The sequence below is a fragment of the Dermacentor silvarum genome, chromosome 9 (assembly GCF_013339745.2).
Source record: "Dermacentor silvarum isolate Dsil-2018 chromosome 9, BIME_Dsil_1.4, whole genome shotgun sequence".
In the NCBI taxonomy this organism is placed as follows: domain Eukaryota; kingdom Metazoa; phylum Arthropoda; class Arachnida; order Ixodida; family Ixodidae; genus Dermacentor; species Dermacentor silvarum.
In genome coordinates, this window is record NC_051162.1 from 21,298,832 (window position 1) to 21,320,115 (window position 21,284).

General features: G+C 51.5%; 1 pseudogene; it reads left to right on the top strand.

Annotated features, from left to right (window-relative positions):
* The first annotated feature begins 20,740 nt into the window (after positions 1-20,740).
* LOC119465461 (U2 spliceosomal RNA) lies at positions 20,741-20,944 on the top strand (annotated as a pseudogene).
* Positions 20,945-21,284: the final 340 nt, after the last annotated feature.

Here is a 21,284-nt window from a genome sequence, read left to right on the forward strand (position 1 = left end):
CCCACAAAACGAAGTGCTATAGAAGTAGATTCAGACTGCAGTGATAGAAGAATGTATAGGCGAGAGAGTAAGACCAAAAGACTGCAGGAAGAGTTAGAACATAGAATGGAGGAAGATAAAAAGGCCTTGAAAAAATAATGGACGATATGATCGGTCAGATAACTAAATTAATGCAACAACAATTCGTCACGATGCAGCAGCAGTTACAGCAGCAGTTAGGCACCATGAAAGAACTCGTGGGAGAGTTAGAAGCGAAATTATCGGTGGCAGTCAGTCTACCTGTGGAAGCCTCGCAAAGAAGCAGTTGCACCATCATTAAAACGGCTGGCAAACCGGACAGTCGGCCTGTGGTAGCAGAGACTAGCGAGATCGCCGGAGAACCTTATTACCACCATGGATAGAGACACCTACGCGATCTGGCAGTGCAATCGCAGGGGTTACGCTAGGAAAAGATGTCACTTACAGCAATACCTGATTAACGAAGGAAATCGAGACATCATAATATTTCAAGAAACTATCGGGAAACAATATTGTCGGGCTACGAGCCCTAGAGGGACGCCGCGGAGGAGAAATCGGCCGTTACTATGGTGGTCAGACGAAATCTCAAGGCCTTCCAACACGATACTGAACCGAAGGGAATCGAAAACACTTTAATATAAATCATACGCACTCGCAAGGCAGCTAGCAGCCTTTTGGTTCTCAATGTACAGTCAACCACAAAAGTTTGCGGACCACGCGAGCGCGTGCCAGACTGCCTATCCGATGATGATGATGATGATTTATTGGCATCCCCTTTGAAACGGGGTGGCGACAAATAGTCACCTAGCCTGCTTGATTTAATCAGGTATACTACACATGTTCTTTATCTAGCATTTTTGTATACCTCTCATTATCTTTCTTTTTCAAAAATTTAGCTTGTACCGCTGCTTATGATTTTAAGAGATCATGTCGTATCCATCTTTTCCCTGCTTTTTTTCCACCAGTACTCTAATCGTCTCTTGCTGATCTCTACGGCTGATCCGCGCCACCTAGCGGTACGCCACCTAGCGGCGACAGGGGCGCTCTCCCGGATATGAGCCCTCTTGGTACTCGCCTGCCTGTTAATTTTTTATTCCCGTGCATGACATTGTTAGTTCGTTGTGTTGACGCAGAGCGCTGTCTGCGATAAGACCGCCACATATCTGGCTTGATAGCAGTATCGGAGCAATCACTGCAACCTTTGTCGACTGGTGTGCCAGTCGGTAGATAAGTTTCACGAAGCGCTGCGACGATTTTTTTACGCGACGTTTACTGGCGCACTTTGGTTGGCAGCATCTTGGTCCAATGAGTGTTGCTGCTTCTGCGTCTTGAGAGAAAGGGTAGGGAGGTGTTTCACTGTCATCAAAAATAAAGAAAAAGCGGATGCATAGAAAATTTTCTTTCACACATAGGCGCATCTTCGCATCAGTCGCTGAAAACGTAGTAGACTTGCTTCAGGCCACGTGGTGATTGCCTATTTGGAAAGATGCCGCTGCGTGTTCCACTTGACGAAAGAAGGCACATTGTGCGTTTATTTATAGAGGGAATACCTCAGCGCGAAATCTGCCGCCGAACCAACAGGAGCCGGACTGCCGTGAATAGGATTATTCAAGCTTTCCGCGACGATGACAGATTCACAGATATGGAGCGCAGTGGGCGTCCAAGGGCCACGACTGAGGAAGAGGACCGCCTGATTACGGCCGCCATCGTGGCTGATCCTTTTCAAAGTGCAGAGGATATCCGAGAAGCGCTCTCGCTCACGGTATCGTCTGAGACTGTAAGAAGAAGGCTGAGTGAGCTTGGCCTGCAGTCTTTCGTAGCAGCACAGAAGCCCTGCCTCTCAGACAGCCAGCTACAAGAACGACTCATGTTCGCTACAGCAATGAAAGATTGGACAACAGAGAAATGGGGCGATGTCATCTTTAGCGACGAGTCAACTTTTTCCACGCGCTGGGACCAACGGAAGCGGGTTTGGCGTCCACTAAACTGCAGGTGTGTTTACAGTGTATTGGCAGTTAATTCACGAAGCTAATTCTGCATCACAACATGTTTCACGTAAAATGAGCTTTTGGACATTACGAGATTTTTCTGTAGTGGTATTTTGTTGAAAACATTAACGATTGTTTCATAGTACTACTTACTCTGAAGCTAATTAAAAGCTGCCAGTGGGTCTTTCAGTACTATCTAATGATGTTTGCACGTTTTCTATTGCAACTCTATAACAGCATTATAAAGTTCATACGCAAGAGGAATCACAACATTTTTAGACGCGCCGCTGGAACCCAATTGTATGCTATTTCTTGCAGATATCTGCCTAATTACACACAGAGTGTTCTATCCAGTGGACGGTGTTCCGTGAGCGTGTGGGGAGCAATCAGCAAAGATGGCCTTGGTCCCCTTGTGCGTCTGGAAGGGCCCTTCACTGCGTCACGGTACTGCGACGTCATCACTAGACACCTCGTTCCGTATGCGCTGGACGGTCCCTTCAGCGACGGCTGCTATTTTTTTCAACACGACCGCAGCCCGATCCATAAAGCACGTATCGTCCAGTCATTGCTAGAAGAACATGCTGTTTGCCAGCTTGAGTGGCCTCCATGTGGCGCCGACTTGAATCCCATAGAAAATGTCTGGGGCATGTTGAAGAAACGGCTGTCCACACGAGCCAACCGCGGCCGCACGGCCGATACGCTGTGGCAAGCGATCGCACAAGAATGGGAAAGCCTGCGCGGTCGACCGGAGATTACTGAATCTTTGTACGAGTCGATGCCCACACGCATCAATAAGGTGCTAGAAAACGGCGGACATTTCACTTCCTACTAGATCATTGAGAGACCTATGTTTCATGACACTTCTGTAAATGTCTTGTGAATAAATTCATCCCCTTCAGACACGAATTATGATGCACTGTCTGCAAATGCGTCAAATGCGCATGGCATCATTTCAAGACGCTCACTATTACATTCCAAGAAAGAAGACGAAGCAATGTGCTGTTTTGTGCGAGTTTCAGTAAAAAAATTAATTAGCGTATAACTCATTATCTAATTATTCTGAAATCCGTCAGCTTCAATGCTTGCATAAAAAGAATCAACTATTAGGCCCGAAACGCATGCACACTTGCTTTTTCAGTTGTATTCGTGTCGACCGGAGAAAAAAAATACTCTTGACGTTGGTCTTGGAACGCGGCACGTCGAACGATTGTCTAACATGGTAGTGTCTCCAGCAAAGTGATCATCTGCAGCAATACGCAGGACAATGAAGTTAACTGACCGCTAGTTGTCCCATCAGGAAGCGGACACGAATGTTTAGGTCATTTGAAGAAACACGTGGCGTGGGACGCGCCTCCGAAGTTCGAGTCCCCAAACGAGGACGCCGTGTCGCAAAGGGTTATAAAAAGAGTCATCGCACCCGATTATTTCTTATTTTTCTAAATGTAACCACTATAGCAGCGCGGTGGTTCGGGCTTTGCGCAGCAAAACGTGGGCGCAGGCGATCAAATCCCGGCCGCTACTGTCACTTAGCGATGGGGGAGGAACGGAAAAATTCTGCCTACTGACTAAGCATCTGTGTCCCATGGCTGCCTCACCGCTCACTCACGCACTCACGGAAAAAAAAACAGCGTGGCTACGCGAAAATAGAACTGATAACAGCCGAAGAATACGCTGTCTGATTACTTGTACTGATATTCTGCTCTCAAAATATAAGCAAGTAGCCCTGGCTAACAAAGAGCGCGTCACGTTGAAAGAGATAGGTAGAAAATATTTGCGCACAGTGCGAAAATAGACAGGCCATAGATTTAAGGAGGGATGCGTCTTCAACGTAGCGCTGCTGTCGATCGCTGGTGAAGTAGCGGAAGTGTCGCGAAGAGGCTCTTGGCCACGCGCTCGCGTGGTCCGCAAACTTTTGTGGTTGACTGTACAGCAGACCGCCATGAAAAAAGTTGTCGCAGTTTCACCTGAAAGGCGAAGCATCAATTGCGATAGCAAGTTTGAAGAGAGCTAGCTATACGGAATAATGATAGCAGCTTTATCAGCTGTATAAACTTGGACATGCAGCAGCACCGGCAACACGCAGAACTGTTGTGACGCCGTCGGCGTTTTGCCCGCGTTCGCTCAAAATGCGTGCGGCGTTGGTGACTGTTGCCGGAGCCTCTGATATAAATCGGCACTTGGTGCCGCAGGTAAACGTCGCCTCCCTTCCCTCCCCCTCCCCCCCACTGCCTTTCGTGCGTCGGAAGAAGGCACGTTTGCTCTACATATATGGTGATTGTAGAGGAGGAAAGAGACGCCTACTTCTGCAGCCCTTAAGGGAGCACAGCGCAGAACGCGCGTTTGTTCTCCGTCGTGCGTTCACTCCCCGTGAAAGCGCGCGTCCCTCGCGCCCTTTCACTCGCACATACAGCGTTCGGCGCGCGGCGACGATTTCATCTCCATTGACGTCATACGGAACCTCACGGCGACGGCGACGGCGACGCCGACTGCAGAAATGTGCTTTTGAGTGTCCATATAATTGCTATCGCAATAAAACACGGATTCCGCACGCTCATTCCGACAACAATCGCCATCGCGGTCAGACGGGCCGTCCTAATTGCTAGGGCCTTTACCGCTCAACACCCGCGTGGGGTTACAAATTCGAAAACGTTAAGGGTAGGTAGCTGTGGCTCGACGCGCAGCAAGTTGGGCTCATTCTCGTTACCGATCCCTCCTTCCCCACGCGGAGAGGTAACAGCGTTAGCGTAGACACCACAACGGACCCAACTTTTAAGAAAAATTGGCGATTCATAGTGGACGAACACGCAACTGGACCTGGGTAGCGATCACTTCATAATACAGATGAAGGTAAGGGCGGGACCGCGCAAGATCAGAGCTAAAGAGCTGAAATTGGTTAAGTGGGACAAACTCAGAAACATTAGACAGACGAAAGAATCGGAGTAAGCAATTAACGACATCGGTGTTGGGACCGACGCGTTGAAGCGAGACATTGCAGCGACGACGCGAACGGTCCCACCGGAGGCGGAACTTGAAGTCATAGACAGCAGACTCTTACACATGAGAGAGGCCAAATGCAGTTTGCAGAAAATATGCAAAAGGCAAGGACACAAGCGATCACTTAGGAAAAATATAGCGAAACTAAATAGGGACATAAATAAGAATAAATCGGACACACATCAGCTGCGCAAGCAACAGTGAGAAAACACCTGCATTAACATGAAGAAAGCACTAGGGCTCCCCAAGACGTGGAACTTGCTTAGGTACGTGCTAGACCACGAAGAGATGAAAACCGCGTAGAGACAGAACATCAACAGAATCATAGACGCGTATGAAGGCTCAGAACAGGGCATTTTACGGGTGATCAGGGAATGGTTCATTAGTTCGGCCCCACCAGTAACGCGTCCGGATTACGAAGGCGCAATCATCGAATACCTAGACAGACCGAGCGGCGAGTCCGAGATCAGGGGTGCTATGCAGGATGCGCCGAGTTTGGCGAAACTCGGGATCTTCACGAGCTCTGTCGACGCCTCAAGATGAAAGAACAAATGGTAACAAGACAATGTCCGTCAGCACTCCTACAGTTTCATTGGTTTATCTAGATTCACTCTGGGTGGCTATCAAGCCTTGGGCGTTGCCATATGGGCGGTCGAAAAACTGGGGCTGACGTGATCATATGGTTGGTGCATGGTCGTGCCTTCTTTCACTTGTTTGTCGTTCCACCGAGTGCATACAGGTACAGGCAAGTTATAAAATAAATGCATTTAGTATAACAATATTTGTCACGTTAAGATGGGTTATAAGCATTTTAATGTTTACAAGACGTGCACTGAATCTGTATTAGACTAATTTGTAGGTTAATACAATTCGCGTTATACCACGAGGGGACGCTCGTCCTCCTCTTTTTTTTTTTCTCTGGATTCGATTGGCGCGGCTCGCTACGTACTTGCGCTATAGCATTTCCAAGCACCGATTGGCGTGCGCTTGGTTTCCTCACTGGGGTTTCAACAGATCGCTCGTTGCGCTTTCTCTTTCCTCTGGATTGGATTGGTGCGGCTCGCTACGTGCTTGCGCTTCCATTTTCGAGCACAAATTGGTGTGCGCCTGGTTTTCCCACTGGGCTTTTAACAGATCGCTCGCTGCTCGCGCTAAAGAAAGGCTGCGAGTAGGGTGCCTCGATGCGCGCGTCCCAGCTGCCCTAGCTGCGAGACGAAGTGAGCGTCGGCTAGCGCCTAAGTGGTTAGCCGCATGCTTACCGTGAAAGCACTCAGGAATTCCGGGAAGCACTCATCCAAAGGTCAGAAAACTACGCTTTATTTTCTTTTACGTTGCGATGCAGCTTCATACTGGCAAGCGTCGATCGATGGCTTCTAACAACCGCAGGAAAGAGTCTTTATACTGGGTAGCCCCAGCGATGGCTGGTTTCTAAGAAACGTAAGAGAGGGTCAGACAGACAGACAAAGAACTTTATTTGTGGTCCTGAGGAACCGCTTTAGGGTACCTCCCTTTTCAGGGAGTTCCCGTAGCCGTCGCGGGCCGCACCCACGTCGGGGTCGGAAGATCGTGGTCCTCCGCCCTGTCGCAGGCCCTCTGGACAGCCCGTAGTTGCTCTGAGAGGTCGCCGCTCTTAAGGGCTGCCTCCCAGTCCGTTATAGTGGTAAGCGATGAGCTGCGTAACGCAGGGCATTGCCAGAGCATATGAGATAAAGAGCAGTACGCCTCCCCACAGTCTGGACAGTGGGGATCTACATTAGGCGCGAAGTGACTGAATCGGCCCCTGGAGGGGAAGGACCCCGTTTGGAGCATGCGAAAGGCCGATGATTGTGGTCTAGTGAGTTTAGGATGTGGTAGCGGAAAGGCCCGCCGAGCAACTTGATAATGTGCCAAGATTTCATGGAAGGTGAGGAGCGAATCCCTGTACAGTCCTAAGTCGCCGCCCGTGAGTGTACCGGAACCACCGCGGTGTGTTATACCTCGCGCGCAGTCATGGGCTAACTCATTGGCGTTAACAACCTCAGAGTGCACATTGATTCCCATATGGGCCGGGAACCATTTGATGATATGAAAACCAGCAGCCCCCTCGGTGCCGAGGATGGCCGCCGCCTCCTTTGATATCGAGCCGGAGGCGAACGCTCGGGCTGCAGACCTAGAGTCTGTGAAGATATGGGTACGTAGAGGGTCCTTCAGTGCTATAGCTACAGCAACCTGCTCGGCTACTGTTGCAGAAACCTTCCGCACGGATGCTGAGTTAATGAGAGAGCCATTGGAATCAACCGAAACTGCGACATAGTGATCAGAACGCCCGTACTGGGCGGCGTCAACGAAACATGCAAGATTCGGAGTGGCCGCAGCCACCTTTAATAGGGAACGAGCCCGGGCTACCCGGCGCCCTACATTGTATTGAGGGTGGACGTTACGTGGCAGGGGATCTACCTTGAACGTATCTCTGACCATTGGTGATAGGGTCGCGTTGCGCTCCATGATTTCCTGGTGACCGCATCCAACGGATTCTAGGATACGTCTCCCCGCTCGCGATGATGAAAGTCGTATTATTTGGGCCACTCGTTGGGCCTCGATCACCTCTGACAGGGTGTTGTGCATGCCTAGTTGCATGAGACGCTCGGAGCTGGTAGTGAGTGGTAAACCCAGCACGCGCTTGATGCTTTTGCGCATGAGGGCGTCGATTTTGGCCTCTTCCCGTTTAGACCAGCGCAAAGCGGAAGCTACATAGTTAACGTGGCTCATAAGAAACGCGTGGTAGAGCCTGAGGAGATTGCTTTCACTTAAACCCCCCCGGCGGTTCGAGACCCTGAGGATAAGCCTAAGCATATTCTCCGTCTTGGTGGTGATGCGGGCTATAGTCTGTGAGTTGCCCCCGAGTGATTCCAGCAAGAGTCCGAGGACCCGGATGGTATCCACTCTGGGGATTTGTTCTCCGTTCCTCGTATAGACGGCTATGGGAACTTGATCTAAGGGTGTGGAGCACCTAACCCCCCGTCTGGTGGGCCTATACAATAGAAGTTCGGACTTGGTTGGTGACAGACTCAGGCCCGTGTCTAGTAGGAAGTGTTCTGTGATGTCGAGCGCCTCTTGGAGCGCACTCTCAACTGCAGCGTCAGACCCTCCCATGCACCACACGGTAATATCATCCGCGTAGAGGGCGTGACCAGTTCCTCTTACTGTGGTCAGTCTTTCCGAGAGGCCCTTCATGGCGATGTTAAACAGTAGGGGAGAGATGACCGCCCCTTGCGGAGTGCCTCTCGCTCCCAATGTAAATTCTTTGGATTTGACCTGCCCTATTTTGACAGTGGCCTTGCGATCCCTGAGGAAGGAGCTAACATACGCATGGAATCGTGACCCCAGGCCCAGGTCCGAGATCGCGTCTAGCACGAACCGGTGCGAGATGTTATCAAAAGCCTTGGACAAGTCTAGAGCCAGGATGCCCCTAGTGTCTCTAGTGTCATCATCAAGGATTTGCCTCTTTATAAGCAGCATGACGTCCTGTGTGGAGAGTGCCGGCCGAAAGCCGACCATGTTGTGAGGGAATAACTCATTAGTTTCTATGTGCTTAGATATACGGTTATGAATGGCATGTTCGGCCACCTTGCCTACGCAGGACGTAAGTGAGATGGGCCGCATGTTCTCCGGCGCAAGAGGTTTGCCTGGCTTCGGGATGAGCACCACTGAGGCTGTCTTCCAGGAGTCGGGGACGAGGCCCGTTTCCCAGATTTTATTGACTTCCTCGGTGAGCAACGCTACTGAATGTCCGTCCAAGTTTCGGAGGAGCTTATTGGAGATTCCATCCGGGCCCGGTGCAGAGCGACCGTTGAGCGTTTGGAGCACCTCCCAGATTTCGGATTCTGTGAAGGAGGCGTCGAGCTCCCCCACTGCGCCCCCCCGGTAACGAGGATAATCCCCGTCACAGGAGGGGCCCAGCGGGAGATACTTTTCGGCCAACTCTTGCAGGAGGACGTGTTCAAATACGCCCGCCGCCTTTTGATTGTGAACTATGCGATCAATGGCTAGTCTTTGATTGCTTTTGCTTTGCGAATCGTCGAGTAAGTGCTTGAGGAGGTTCCATTTTCCCCCGGTTCTCATCTGCCCATCAACCGAGGAACACACTTCGTTCCATTGTTGTTTGGACAGTTCGATTGAATGAGCTTCGATTGCACGATTGAGCTCCGCAATTTTCTTGCGCAGTCGGCGATGGAGTCTGTGCGTTCTCCAGCGGGCCAGGATGGAGTTTTTGGCTTCTAGGAGGTGCGCAAGGCGCGCGTCCATCCGATCAACTTTTAGGTCGGTCATAACCACCTTGGTCGCAGCTTGTACGTCCTTCTGTAGTCTTGTGAACAGACTATCGAGATTATCGTAGTCGGTCTGGTCCGCTTCCCGCAATTTCCGGAAGGCATCCCAGTCCGTCACTTTAAATTCCCTGGTAGGGGCTGCGCTAATTGTTAGGGTAATCTCCACAATGAAGTGGTCGCTACCCAGATTCTCTTGCAAATTTCGCCATCCTGCTCCGGGGGCGTTCTTGACGAACGCCAGGTCCGGAGTGGTATCTCGGACTACCGACGTGCCGATTCGCGTCGGATATTGAGGATCCGTAATCAATTCCAGTGAGCAGTCAGAAACTGCCTGGACTAGGAGATTGCCCTTAGTGGAGTTGCGGGGATATCCCCAGGAATCGTGGGGTGCATTGAAGTCACCCGCTATCACTATGGGGGCCCCCTTGGTAAGGGCCACCGCCTTTGTCATGATCGCGGCGAATGCCTGCCGTTGATCCGACGGCGAGCTGTATATGTTTAAAAGGAAAACACTGCTCTTAAGCCAATTGTTAGGGATAATTTCGACCATAATGATCTCCACCCTGGTTTTGCCAAGTGGTAATTTGTGTACATGGAAGGAGCACTTCCGTGCGACCAAGAGAGGGTATTTGCAGCGCACGTGGCCGTTGAGTGCCCCCACATCCATCCCAGGGGGACTCCGGCATCGGTGCAGTTACCCTGTACTCAACGCTGACGAGGTGACGCTTCACGTTTTGACAATCACCTTCTTTTTTTTGTGTGTGTGAACGCCCGTGATGGGGTCCACAAAGTCCACGCTGTGGTTGACTATCTCCCAATGCAGATTGAGGCATGCCCCGTTAGCATCCACTAAATTTGGGATATATTTGTATGCGGCCAATTCGTCACTATGAATAATGGTCCCCGGTTGAACATTGGCTGCAATAATGGCGTCTAACGTCACCGCCTTTTGTCGGTCGACTTTGAAAGTCGCAGCACCCCTCTGGTCGCGCAGAACATGCCGAATGCCCATGGGCCATCATCTTTAACACCGCCGTAATTTTGGCGGCTCGGCGGAAAGTTGTCGCCCGACATTAGGCGACCTCGAGTGTACTTTTGCTCACCGCGAAGAAGGCACTCGTCCATTTGCGCTATCTACCCGGGGCCACCGAGTAGAGATTGTGCCAGCAGCTCGTCCCTCACGAACTTACGGGGTAGTTCCTCCTGTCCTCGATGGCCTGCTTCGATAGAACAAACAAGTCGCCGGTCCTCTCCTTCAACAGCCATATGTCTACGATTTAGGATCACGCAATACGTGAACCAAATCATTTGCCGCCTGGAGAGGTGGTCGTTCGCAAGGCGGAGGCGGTCCGTGTTGGCGAAGTAACTTTCTTCGCCTCTGTGCCCGTGCAGTGCAGCGGTACCGTGTAACTGCGAAAACTGATTTCGGCAGCGGTTGCACCGGAAGGCAGCCCGGCGTCCAGTCTGAGCCTTCCAATACAATGTGACCACTTTGCCTGCGCAGGTTGGTTGGTCCGGATGGAACCCCAGGTGCTCGCTGGTGCCCCAGTACTCTGATGACGACGCCGTACCTGGCCTGGGGCTGGGGCGCGATGAACAAGCAGCGCTTGAAACAAGGGAGAGCCGAAGTGATCGCACAAACCTTTCCTCCGCAGCCTAGTCACACCACTCTGTGGTCGGAAAACATAATTTTCCCGCTACGCTGTCTTCGGAGACGACGGCCTTCACCTAACTCGTCACACAGCCAACGCACTGACGTTTTGGAAAGGCAAAAATGACGCGAAATTCTACGTCGGTCATGTAGGTGAACGGGTCCAGACGGTCATATTGACGCTTACTGCCGCTGTATGCGATGACACAGGCTGCTGCTGCCGCCGCCTTGTTCACGAGTTCAACTCGAGGGGGGTTTCGCGATGTACGAGTTTGGCACGAGTTCGCCTGTCAATCAAAACCATAGGTCACGCCCCGCGCGAGGCATGTAACTCTTGTGCGCGCCCACCACGGTTGGGCCACGCCCAACTAATTTTTCGGCAACAGCGACGTGGTGCGGAACTGAGAGGCATTAACAGTCTTGACCGGCGAAATAAAACACGCACAACGCACTGTCATCGGTGATGTACTGAGCACCGCTATAAAAAAAAGCGTCGACGTTCGCTGGCATATGCATATATCTTCCTGGGCTTTGATGGCCCCACAACACGGTTCATTGCCTGTATTGTGGCGACGTAGCGCACAGCAAATAATTATCGGCAGGTCACTGTAGCTGCTTGCAAGGCGTCGATGCGCCGCGGTGGACGGCGATCCTGAGCAGTGCTTATATAGTGTTTTCCAACGACAACGTATCGCAGCTGTTATTTGAGATGGCTGCTCTGTCATCAGTATGTATTGGAGCCGCAGTAAAACACACCCAGTGCGATGGCATTTCTTCATGACAAGCATGGTACACTAAACAATTGCAACACCTTCCTGCGTTCGAAGTCTAATTTCCTAACTGCACACAAGAGCCCTCACCCGCCAAAATGTGATTGCTGCACTGTCGTTACGATATCCATCTGCGATCGCTGCTAGCTCAGCAGCAAAGCAATCGGCAAGCACATTGGAGTGAACAACACACTCAAACTCTGCGTATACATGCGCACGGAGGCACCTTCACTGGGCAAGTGGTGACAATTAAGCGATGAATTGTGTTCCTGGGCAGCACGCTCTTCTTCGCAATACATCGCGGAGACATCGCGCACGCAGATAAATTAGTTCATTTTGACTGTGCTGCGTCACTACGGACCCTAGAATACCGCACAGCAATTTCCCAGCGACAGCCGTTGCCCCCGTCTCTATGGCTAGAGTGTCGTTTCAGTTGGTAAAGCGCCGGCCTTAATAGCTGCCTCAGTGAAAGCACCTGCGGTGCACATCCATGCCGCAGCGCCGTGCTTCCATTCACCTAATAGACAGGGAATCGACAAATCAATGTCATGACTGCCGTTATGCGTCATTATCGCATCGATTTTATCGAGAATAGCACTGCAGCGCCCCTGGCGACTGCTCCCCTATGAAGTTCCTCGTGCGTGCGACCCTCTAGAGTGTATCCGCTTGTAAGCGCTTTCGCCTCACTGTCGCCACTCGCGGCAAAAAAGTGCAAAATTTAATAATTCACTCGATGTCCGTTTGTCATCACAAATTTATAGCATTCAAAACAAAAAACCGATACTTTAAGAAATAAAATGTTCCTTATTTTATTTGTTGTATTTCAATGTATTCGATTGGGGGAAAGTGTAGGCGCAAGAATGCACCGCATGTGCCTTGTTCGCATTCGAGAGAGGATAGAAAGATAATGCTCGAAAGAGGAGGCACGCCCTTGGCGAGCCCGAGAAAGGCGTCACAAGCGGCTCACGGCAAGTGTGCAGATAGACAGCGGGACAGTGGCGGTATTGCTAAATTGCGATAATAGGTTGATAACAACACGCGGCGCTGGCGCGTTTTGTTGCGCAGTCCTCTGTGCTTGAAGCGCGGAAGAACTGTGCCCCGCAGGGTGCGCTCATGTATGTTGTCATACAGGGGCGCTCATGTATGTTGTCATACAGGGGGATGTTGTGGCGCTCAACCCCCCCCCCCCCCCCCCGAAATTTTTTCTCATGGCGAAGCGGAAACGCGGCGGAAAGTCGTTTTGCTTCACTGGAAGCTACACTAACATGTAAACAACCGGCCGTAAAATTGAACATGGCACCACAAGTGTAGGCTGTAATGCTGATCGACACGATCAAGAACCAGCCCTTGCTCTACGACAAGAGTGGCACTAAAACGTACTGTCAGCAATACTCAAGATATTATTTAACGTCGCGCGACGGGAGGTGCGGAAACGAAGCCTTGGCGTGACCCAACTTATCGCGCTTTTGCAAAGCCAGGCGAACCCACCACCACCGTTTCCGAGGTGTCCGCGTCTTCCGTTTATTCATTGTCGATTTCTAGAAAACAAGTAGGTAGAAGTATAAAAGCCATTTCTTCTTCCACTTCCACGGCAGACAATAGTTAGGCAGATTCCTCGTTGGCGCTCCATAATTCTCCTCGCACGTGTACGGTATGTTGCAGAAGTTGCGGGGTGCTTTTCTCGTGGCGACGATAGATTGGAAGCGTAGGTCTCACGTAGGACGCGCAGGCTTTGGCGAGCCCCAACACAAGGGCCAGCCCAGGTTTTAGCTGTGGTGTTCCCGTTGCCCCTTTGGTGTCCTGGAGGCACCGACAATACGAAATGATGAAATGTTATTACAACTTGTCATTAAAAACTATTAAAGAAATATTATCACGCTTAGGCACCAACCTGTGACTCAGCGCTACCGCGCCCGTGTGAGGAGAATTACGGAGCGCCAACGAGGAATTTACCGAAGGTCGCAGATGACACGCGAAGTTGCGTAAAATGATCACTTTTGATGACGGTATGTGGGTCAAAGAATGAACATACCGCTCGAAATAATGCGATAATGAGCGCCACCACGCCGACAAACGTACGCAGACGCGACGGATCTGGACGAAACTGGACAGCGGCGGCCGCGGCGGTAGCAAAACAAATGTGAACAACTTGGACAGGCGCGGAAAACATTTTCCGGCCGCTTTGGCCTTTCCGCCCGCTTTGGCCTTTCCGCCCGCTTGCCGCTTGCCAAGTGCGAACGTATTCTGCGCGAGAAACGTTTCTTGTTTGCGATTGCGCCGCTACGGAAGGCATGGTAATTACTGTTGTGTTGTTGAATCCCAAACCAGCAATTACGGAAGGCTGGTAGTTGCTGTTTTGTTGTTGAATCCCAAACCAGCAATTACGGAAGGCTGGTAGTTGCTGTTGTGTTGTTGAATCCCAAACCAGCAATTACGGAAGGCTGGTAGTTGCTGTTTTGTTGTTGAATCCCAAACCAGCAATTACGGAAGGCTGGTAGTTGCTGTTTTGTTGTGGAATACCAAACCAGCAATGTACACACGAAGGGGTTGATGACAGCAGTGAAATTCCACCGACTCGCAACAGAATGCACGAAACAGACAGCCGACAAGCATGCATGAATTACTGCTGTGCGCAGTACAGCGTAAGTAAACTCTTGTTGCAGGCGCTGACAGTTCTCGTCGGAGTTCACGCGTCCTGAGAAATTGATTATGTGCGCGATGCACTGAACAAGACCGGAGTTCATTCCTGCATCACTAGTACACCAATCAGTCGAGATTCTGTGAGGTACAAGGCCGCTTCCTGTTTGCACTGGCGTAAGTGAAGCAGAAATGAGTTGCACGCACTACTTAAAATGCGTACACATGCCATATCTATGCTGTGCGGTGAAATATTCTGTACAATTCTGAATCTGTTGACGTAAAGGTAAATGACGGCAGCACGCTCGCACACAGCGGAAGACACAGCAGCCCATGCACTTGCCGCAGGAAATGCAACCCTCTCGTATGAGGGAGCAGGGCGACGAAAGCTTCAAAAAAAAAAAAAAAAAAGCCTTACGCGTTTTTTCGCGTATTTAAGTTTTGTAGCGCAAAGACGCAGCGAACAAGCTATTGCTATGGGAGTAGGTATAGCCTGGTCACACGTGCATTTTCACGCGTATAGCCGTCCTTGACTTGTGAAACGCACTTCGCCCCGACGAGGACGACGCCATCTACGCTTAACGGAAATTAACAATTAATGATGTCTTCTCCGATCGCACGGGTCGTCTCAATGATGCGTTTTCGAAGACTGGTCCATTCAGTGCCGCGATGAGAGACCGTTGGTCCAAACGCCCAGTGTACCTGTCGTACTTACTGTATGTTACTGAGCTTACTTTACTTTTTGCTTAATTTCTGCACAAGCACAAGCACACGCGAGGGGGGGGGGGGAGGATCCCATGTCTTTGATATACATGTATATAGTCTGCTTAAACTACCGATATTTATTATCGATCACGTGACGTAGAGGAAAGCAGAAGCTTGCCCCCCTTCCCCGGTCGGACCGGAGAACCCCCCCCCCCCCCCCCCACCCGAACAAACTTTCTGGCTACGCCCCTGTTGTCATCCACGGCTTTATCTCGACATTTCTTTTTGCCTGCTGTTATTGCGCGTTCCTTGCTATCTCCGTTCACTGACTGCCATCGAGCAAACTCGGGTAAAACTCGTCCGAACGAGAAACTCGGCCCATCCTGCATAGCACCCCAGGGCAGTGTAACATAAGCTCAACACCAAATCGGCTCCCGGGCCCGACGGGATCACAAACAAAACGCTGAGAAATTTAGACAATAAATCCATAAAGAAACTCACGAAATACGTCTGTGCGTGCTGGGAAACCGGCCACTAACCGCAGCAATGGAAAACTGCGCACGTCGTGCTGATACAGAAGCCGGGCAAGCGACTCCAGCTAAAGAGCTTCAGACCGATCTCGCTGATTTCGTGTGTGGGAAGGTAATGAAGCACTCGGTCCCCATAAGGCTGACGAACTACCTCGATGACCACGCCCTGCTCCTTCACACGATGGTGGGGTTCAGGAGAAACTTCTCTATGCAAGACGCGATGCTACATATCAAACACCAGGTCATAAACAGCCCGACCAGTTCCGCCAAGGTCATACTCGCCCTCAACCTGATGAAGGCCTTCGACAACGTAACGCACGCAACCGTACTGGCCAAACTGCAGGAACTCGGCCCTGGCGAAGGAACGTACAATTACGTTCGCGACTTTCTCACGAATAGAAAGGCCAAGCTTACTCTCGGGGAGCTTACTTCGGAGGAACTAGAGTTGGGTAGCGCCGGCACCCGGCAGGGATCGGTGATATCGCCCATGCTTTTCAACCTAGCTCTCGTGGGGTTGCCGCCCAAGCTAAACGAAATCGAAGGGCTCAGTCACAGCCTCTACGCCGACGACATTACGTTTTGGGTTACCGAAGGCTGCGACGGGCAGATAGAACACGCGTTGCAACGTGCGATCGGTGCGGTCGAACAATACTTGGAGAACACCGGACTTACCTGCTCCGTGGAAAAGCCCGAACTTTTACTTTACAGACCCACGGGAAGTGACCGCAAGCCTAATGGCAAGGCGAACGGCGTGGATTCCGGTAGGTACAGGGGTCGTCAAAAGTTCCCAGGACGCCGCGTCCGGCCGGGGAGCAGCAACGGCTTGCTGCTAGATTGCGCTGCCATCGCAAGCCAGCCTTGGCGCGCGCTGGCTTCGAGCATATGCGTGGAGGAGGGTGCATCCCTCTCCCTTTCTTGCTCTCCTTGATGACAAACCGAGGAAAAAGATAGTGCAGCATGTGCCCTCATTGTTCGCTCTTGGAATTCCACTGCTGTGCAGCGCGTGGCGTATATAGGAGGCGGCAGTGTTTCGGAAAGTGTTGCGCCGTGCTTGCGGCTATATTTAGTTAGACACCGTATACTTGTGCGTATTTTTCGGCTTCCTGGAGAGAAATATCTTGCGTTTAGCTTCCCATGGGCACCGCTGTGACTCTCTCAGCCGTCTGCGCAAGGAAATTTGTTGCATACGAACGTGGTCTCAGCCCGAAATGTCTGCTTGTGTTGCCGAAGAGTTCTTGTTCGCTGCGATGTTGCTAGCGCGCTGTCCTGAGCCGCGTGCTAATGAGTGGGTTTACAGCCTCCTCGACTTCAACACTAATGAAGACGCTCGTAGGCTGGAGAAGCTAGCACCACACGTTCTTGTACGCTTTTCAGAATTATTCGGTGCGCTCCAATGGAGTACTTTCAATCTATCAATGCTACGCGTTCGGCGCTGACACTCCTCCGTCCGTACTCACAAAACGGAGGACTCATGTGCTATAATGTCAGAAAATAAACGCCGTACGTATATGAGTTTCACGAAGCATCATCATGTGTCCAATTAATGTGTGGACGCGACGCGCTATAGTCGCCCGCGGAGATATTTATCGCATGCAGAAGACGAAGTGAAAGCCTACACGGATTACCTTACGAAACAGCGCCCTACCAGCCATGGTACTCCCCCTGGGCATGTTAGATTTTCCATTCCCAAGCTATCTGCTGACAGGCCGTGGCTGACAGCAACATCCTCATGAGCACGCAGCCTAAATGTATGGGCCTGCTTGCGTATTAACCCTTGGAATACGGGCCTTCCAACTGGCTCGGCCGCCGTCAGTGTTTTTTCGTCTTTTTTTCTCTCTTTTTTGCTGTGCAACACAAAGGTGCGAACGTCGAAGTTACAGCAACTCTCTTGCAGCGACGTAGCGCGTCTGTTTACCACCTGTTGTCCAGTACTACACAATGGCAACAACGGCACCAGGAGCGCGAAATGATTCGCCCCTCGTCCTGAACGAAGCGTGACAGGCTTGATCGCCGAGAGTTCGATAACGCGAGAGCAACACCAACCGCAAACACAGCAAGAGAGAGGAAGGAAGTCACAGCGCACCAACTATTTCTCTCCTCGACGCGGACGAATCTATCTGTGCGTCACACAGCCAGCGGACAAAATAAAATCGAATAACATGCATGCAGTTTCAAGACCATCACGTATGGCCTCAACACATTAATTGCACATATGACGGCGCTTCGTGAAACTCATATACGTAAGGCGTTTATTTTCTGATATTACTGCACATAAGTCCTCCGTTTTGTGAGCACACACAGAGGAACGTCAGCGCCAAACGCGTAGCATTGACATATCGAAGGTACTGCACTGAAGCGCACCGAACAATTCTGTAAAGCGTACTATAACGCGTGCTAGCTGCTCCATCCTACGAGCGTCTTCATTAGTGTTGCATTCTGAGGAGGCTGTAAACCCACTCAGTAGCACGCGGCTCTGGACAGCGCGCTAGCAACATCGCAGCGAACAAGAACTCTTCGGCAACACAAGCAGACATTTCGGGCTGAGACCACGCTCGTATGCAGCAAATTTCCTTGCGCAGACGGCTGAGAGCCACAGCGGTGCCGATGGGTTGTTAAACGGAAGATTTTGCTCTCCGGGAAGCCGAAAACTACTCACACGTATACGGTGTCTAACTAAATATGGCCGCAATCACGGCGCGTCACTTTCCGGAACACTGCCGCCTCCCACACCACGCGCTGCACAGCAGTGGAATTCCAAGATCGAACAGTGAGGGCACATGTCACTCTATCTTTTTCATCGATTTGTTATCAAGGAGAGCAAAAAAGAGACAGGGATGCATCCTCCTCCACGCATACGCTAGATGCGAGCGTGCGCCAAGGCGGGCTTGCGATGGCAGCGCCAATCTAGCGGCGAGCCGGCGCCCCTCGGCCGGGCGCGGCGGCCTGGGAACATTTGACGACCCCTGTACATACGACTAACGACGTCCGACCGGCGACCCATACCCAGGGTAGATAGCATACGCGTTCTGGTCTCACACATCGCGTCCAACGGCCACAATGGCGAGACCATCGGGAGACAGGAAGGCGCGGTCGCACAGATCGTCAGGTTACTCAGAGGCATCGCCCACAGACATATAGCGGGATGAAAGAGGGTAACATGATCAGGCTAGTTCAGGTGTTCGTAATTAGCCGAATGAAGCACGTGCCACCCTACCTGAAGTGGCACGTAGTGGAGAAGACAAAGATGGAACGCTTAATCAGAAAGGCTTAGAAATAAGGACAGAGGGCGACTGATCAGCACGAGCACGATCAGTTTACTCGATCTGCGTCTAGACAACACGCGGGGGGGGGGGGGGGTATTTGATATAGGCGCAGGACACAGTGCCGTACGAACGCCTTTCCAAGAGCAGGATGGGCAGATAGATACTAGAGAAGTTAGGCATCGGGTATCACGCTCAACACGGCGTCAAAGTCGACGTACCGAGCCGCGTCAGGGACAGGTTGGTCATCCCTCCGCAACCGAAGAACATGTACCCGGAACACCAGAGTGGTATTAGGGAAAAGAGAGCGCAGGACGTACAGAGGAAGTACTGCAACTGTGAAGACGCGGTGTTCGTGGACGCAGCCAGGTACGCACGCAGACGCGGTGTCGTGGCCGCGGTGGTAGATAACCAGAACGCTTGCACGACTAGCGTCATGGTACGCACGGTGCACGTGGAGACGGCCGTGGAGGTGGCCATCGCACTAGTGGAGGCCACAACCGTGGCCAAGGTGGTCATCGGCGACACCCAGACGGCATTTTCCGACTACGCCAACGGCGCATCTCCCCAGAGGCGTTACGATTATTACTCGCGGGCAGAACCGAGAATAAGGATGTGCAGATCATATAGGCGTCCGCCGACACCACCTCGCTCACCGGCAACGATGTGGTGCACGGGGCGGCTCGAGGGCTTACGGACCGAGCCGCCACAGAGGCTACTGCCGCCTCGGCCGCGACGTGGACGTAGCCGGGGACGCAGCCTCGAACCAAACGCGCTGGGAGACTACGCTGCTCAGCTCCGCCCTGTAGACCAACTCTGGGCCGCCCGGCGGTCCGAGGACGCTGCCAGAGCTCAAGGGTTCGTGGCCGATGCCTAGGCGGGGATATTCACCCAAATCCCTAAATAGCTTGCTGGACCTTTCAATAAAGTTCCTCACATACCCTTCGCGTCAAATTGGCAGGTCCATTATGCAGGATTGACCAGGAAGGAGCCCATACCAATATCACATACGCTGTGCCGAAGTTATCTGCTCCGGCACGTAAACAATTGGCCCGAATTCTCATCTAATGGTCCAGACATTAGCCAGTGGCACGTTGTCTATTCAGACACCTACCCACTGGCTCAAGCTGTCCGCTAGAACATAGTTAGTAGCCGAACCTAGTCGATGGTTTGGGTCACGGTGTAGCTCAACCAGGTAATCGCTTTGAAATCCTTCACATACGAAAAGCTTAAACTGGCCACGGACTGAAAAAAAAAGAAATTCAGTGCCATTCCGCTCTGTGAAAATGTGCATGTGGTGACCGACCGTTGCTCCGATAAAGCGTTCTAAGTTTGCGAGATCGGGGCCACATGGACGGTTCGCATTCCTTTCCGCCTCGTAGTTCTGACGGGCAGCACGCTTCCGCTTGGCGTTCGTGGCCCGCTCATCCTTGGTGGTCTCCTCACGCTGCCGCCGCGCCCATTCCCGTTTCTGTTCACGTCGTCGTTCTTGGTAGGCACGCTGTTCTTCACACCGTACAACACGCGACCTATCCATTGCACAGTCAGAGCAGAACGGAGGAAAGGAGTCTACGTGGAGGGTGACGTCAGGAGACAGATTGGTAGGCTCTAGTTTGAATACGCGGGATGGCGTCCACGTGTATGGTGCGAACGCAGACATGACTTCTTCTTTCTGGGGTTTTACGTGCCAAAACCAGTTCTGATTAAGAGGCACGCCGTAGTGGAGGGCTCCGGAATAATTTTGACCACCTGGGGTTCTTTAACGTGTACTACAACGCAAGCACACGGGCGTTTTTGCATTTCGCCTCCATCGAAATGCGGCCGCCGGGATTCGATCCTGCGATCTCGTGCTCAGCAGCACAACGCCTTAGCCGACTGAGCCACCCCGGCGGGCAACGTAGACGTGACTGACGTGGGTGAAAGTGTAGTATCTGTTCTTATCAGCATAATATCTGATACGGCTTGTATTTGGACCCAAGATATTACTAAATTTTGCAAGTTGGCGGAGTGCTTGAAGCCTGCGTCACCTCCACCGCGGATCGGCCCGGTATTGCACTATCTTCGGGATTTTTGGTCTACGGACATCGATCCACTGGACACTAGCCGTATACAGCTTCGCTGTAGGAAACCACTAACAAAAGTGTTTTTGTATATTTGTGCATGTGCCTTTTTTTCCTGTGTGTGACCATTATATGCTTTTTTAGTCGCCCTGATTAAATACCGGAGTAAATCTTATTATGTTGGTAACGTACTCTTCAAAAACTCTTCGTTGCTTTAAATGTCATTGTTGGACTATTAGAAGAAAACATGCATAAGAAAGTTTCTCCTATTTATGTTATTTCTTTCCTATTGTCGCGCCAGAACCCCCCTCAGGCGCTACGTCCCTGTGATACTTATGGATTTTGGTTTTGTATATGGGCTGTT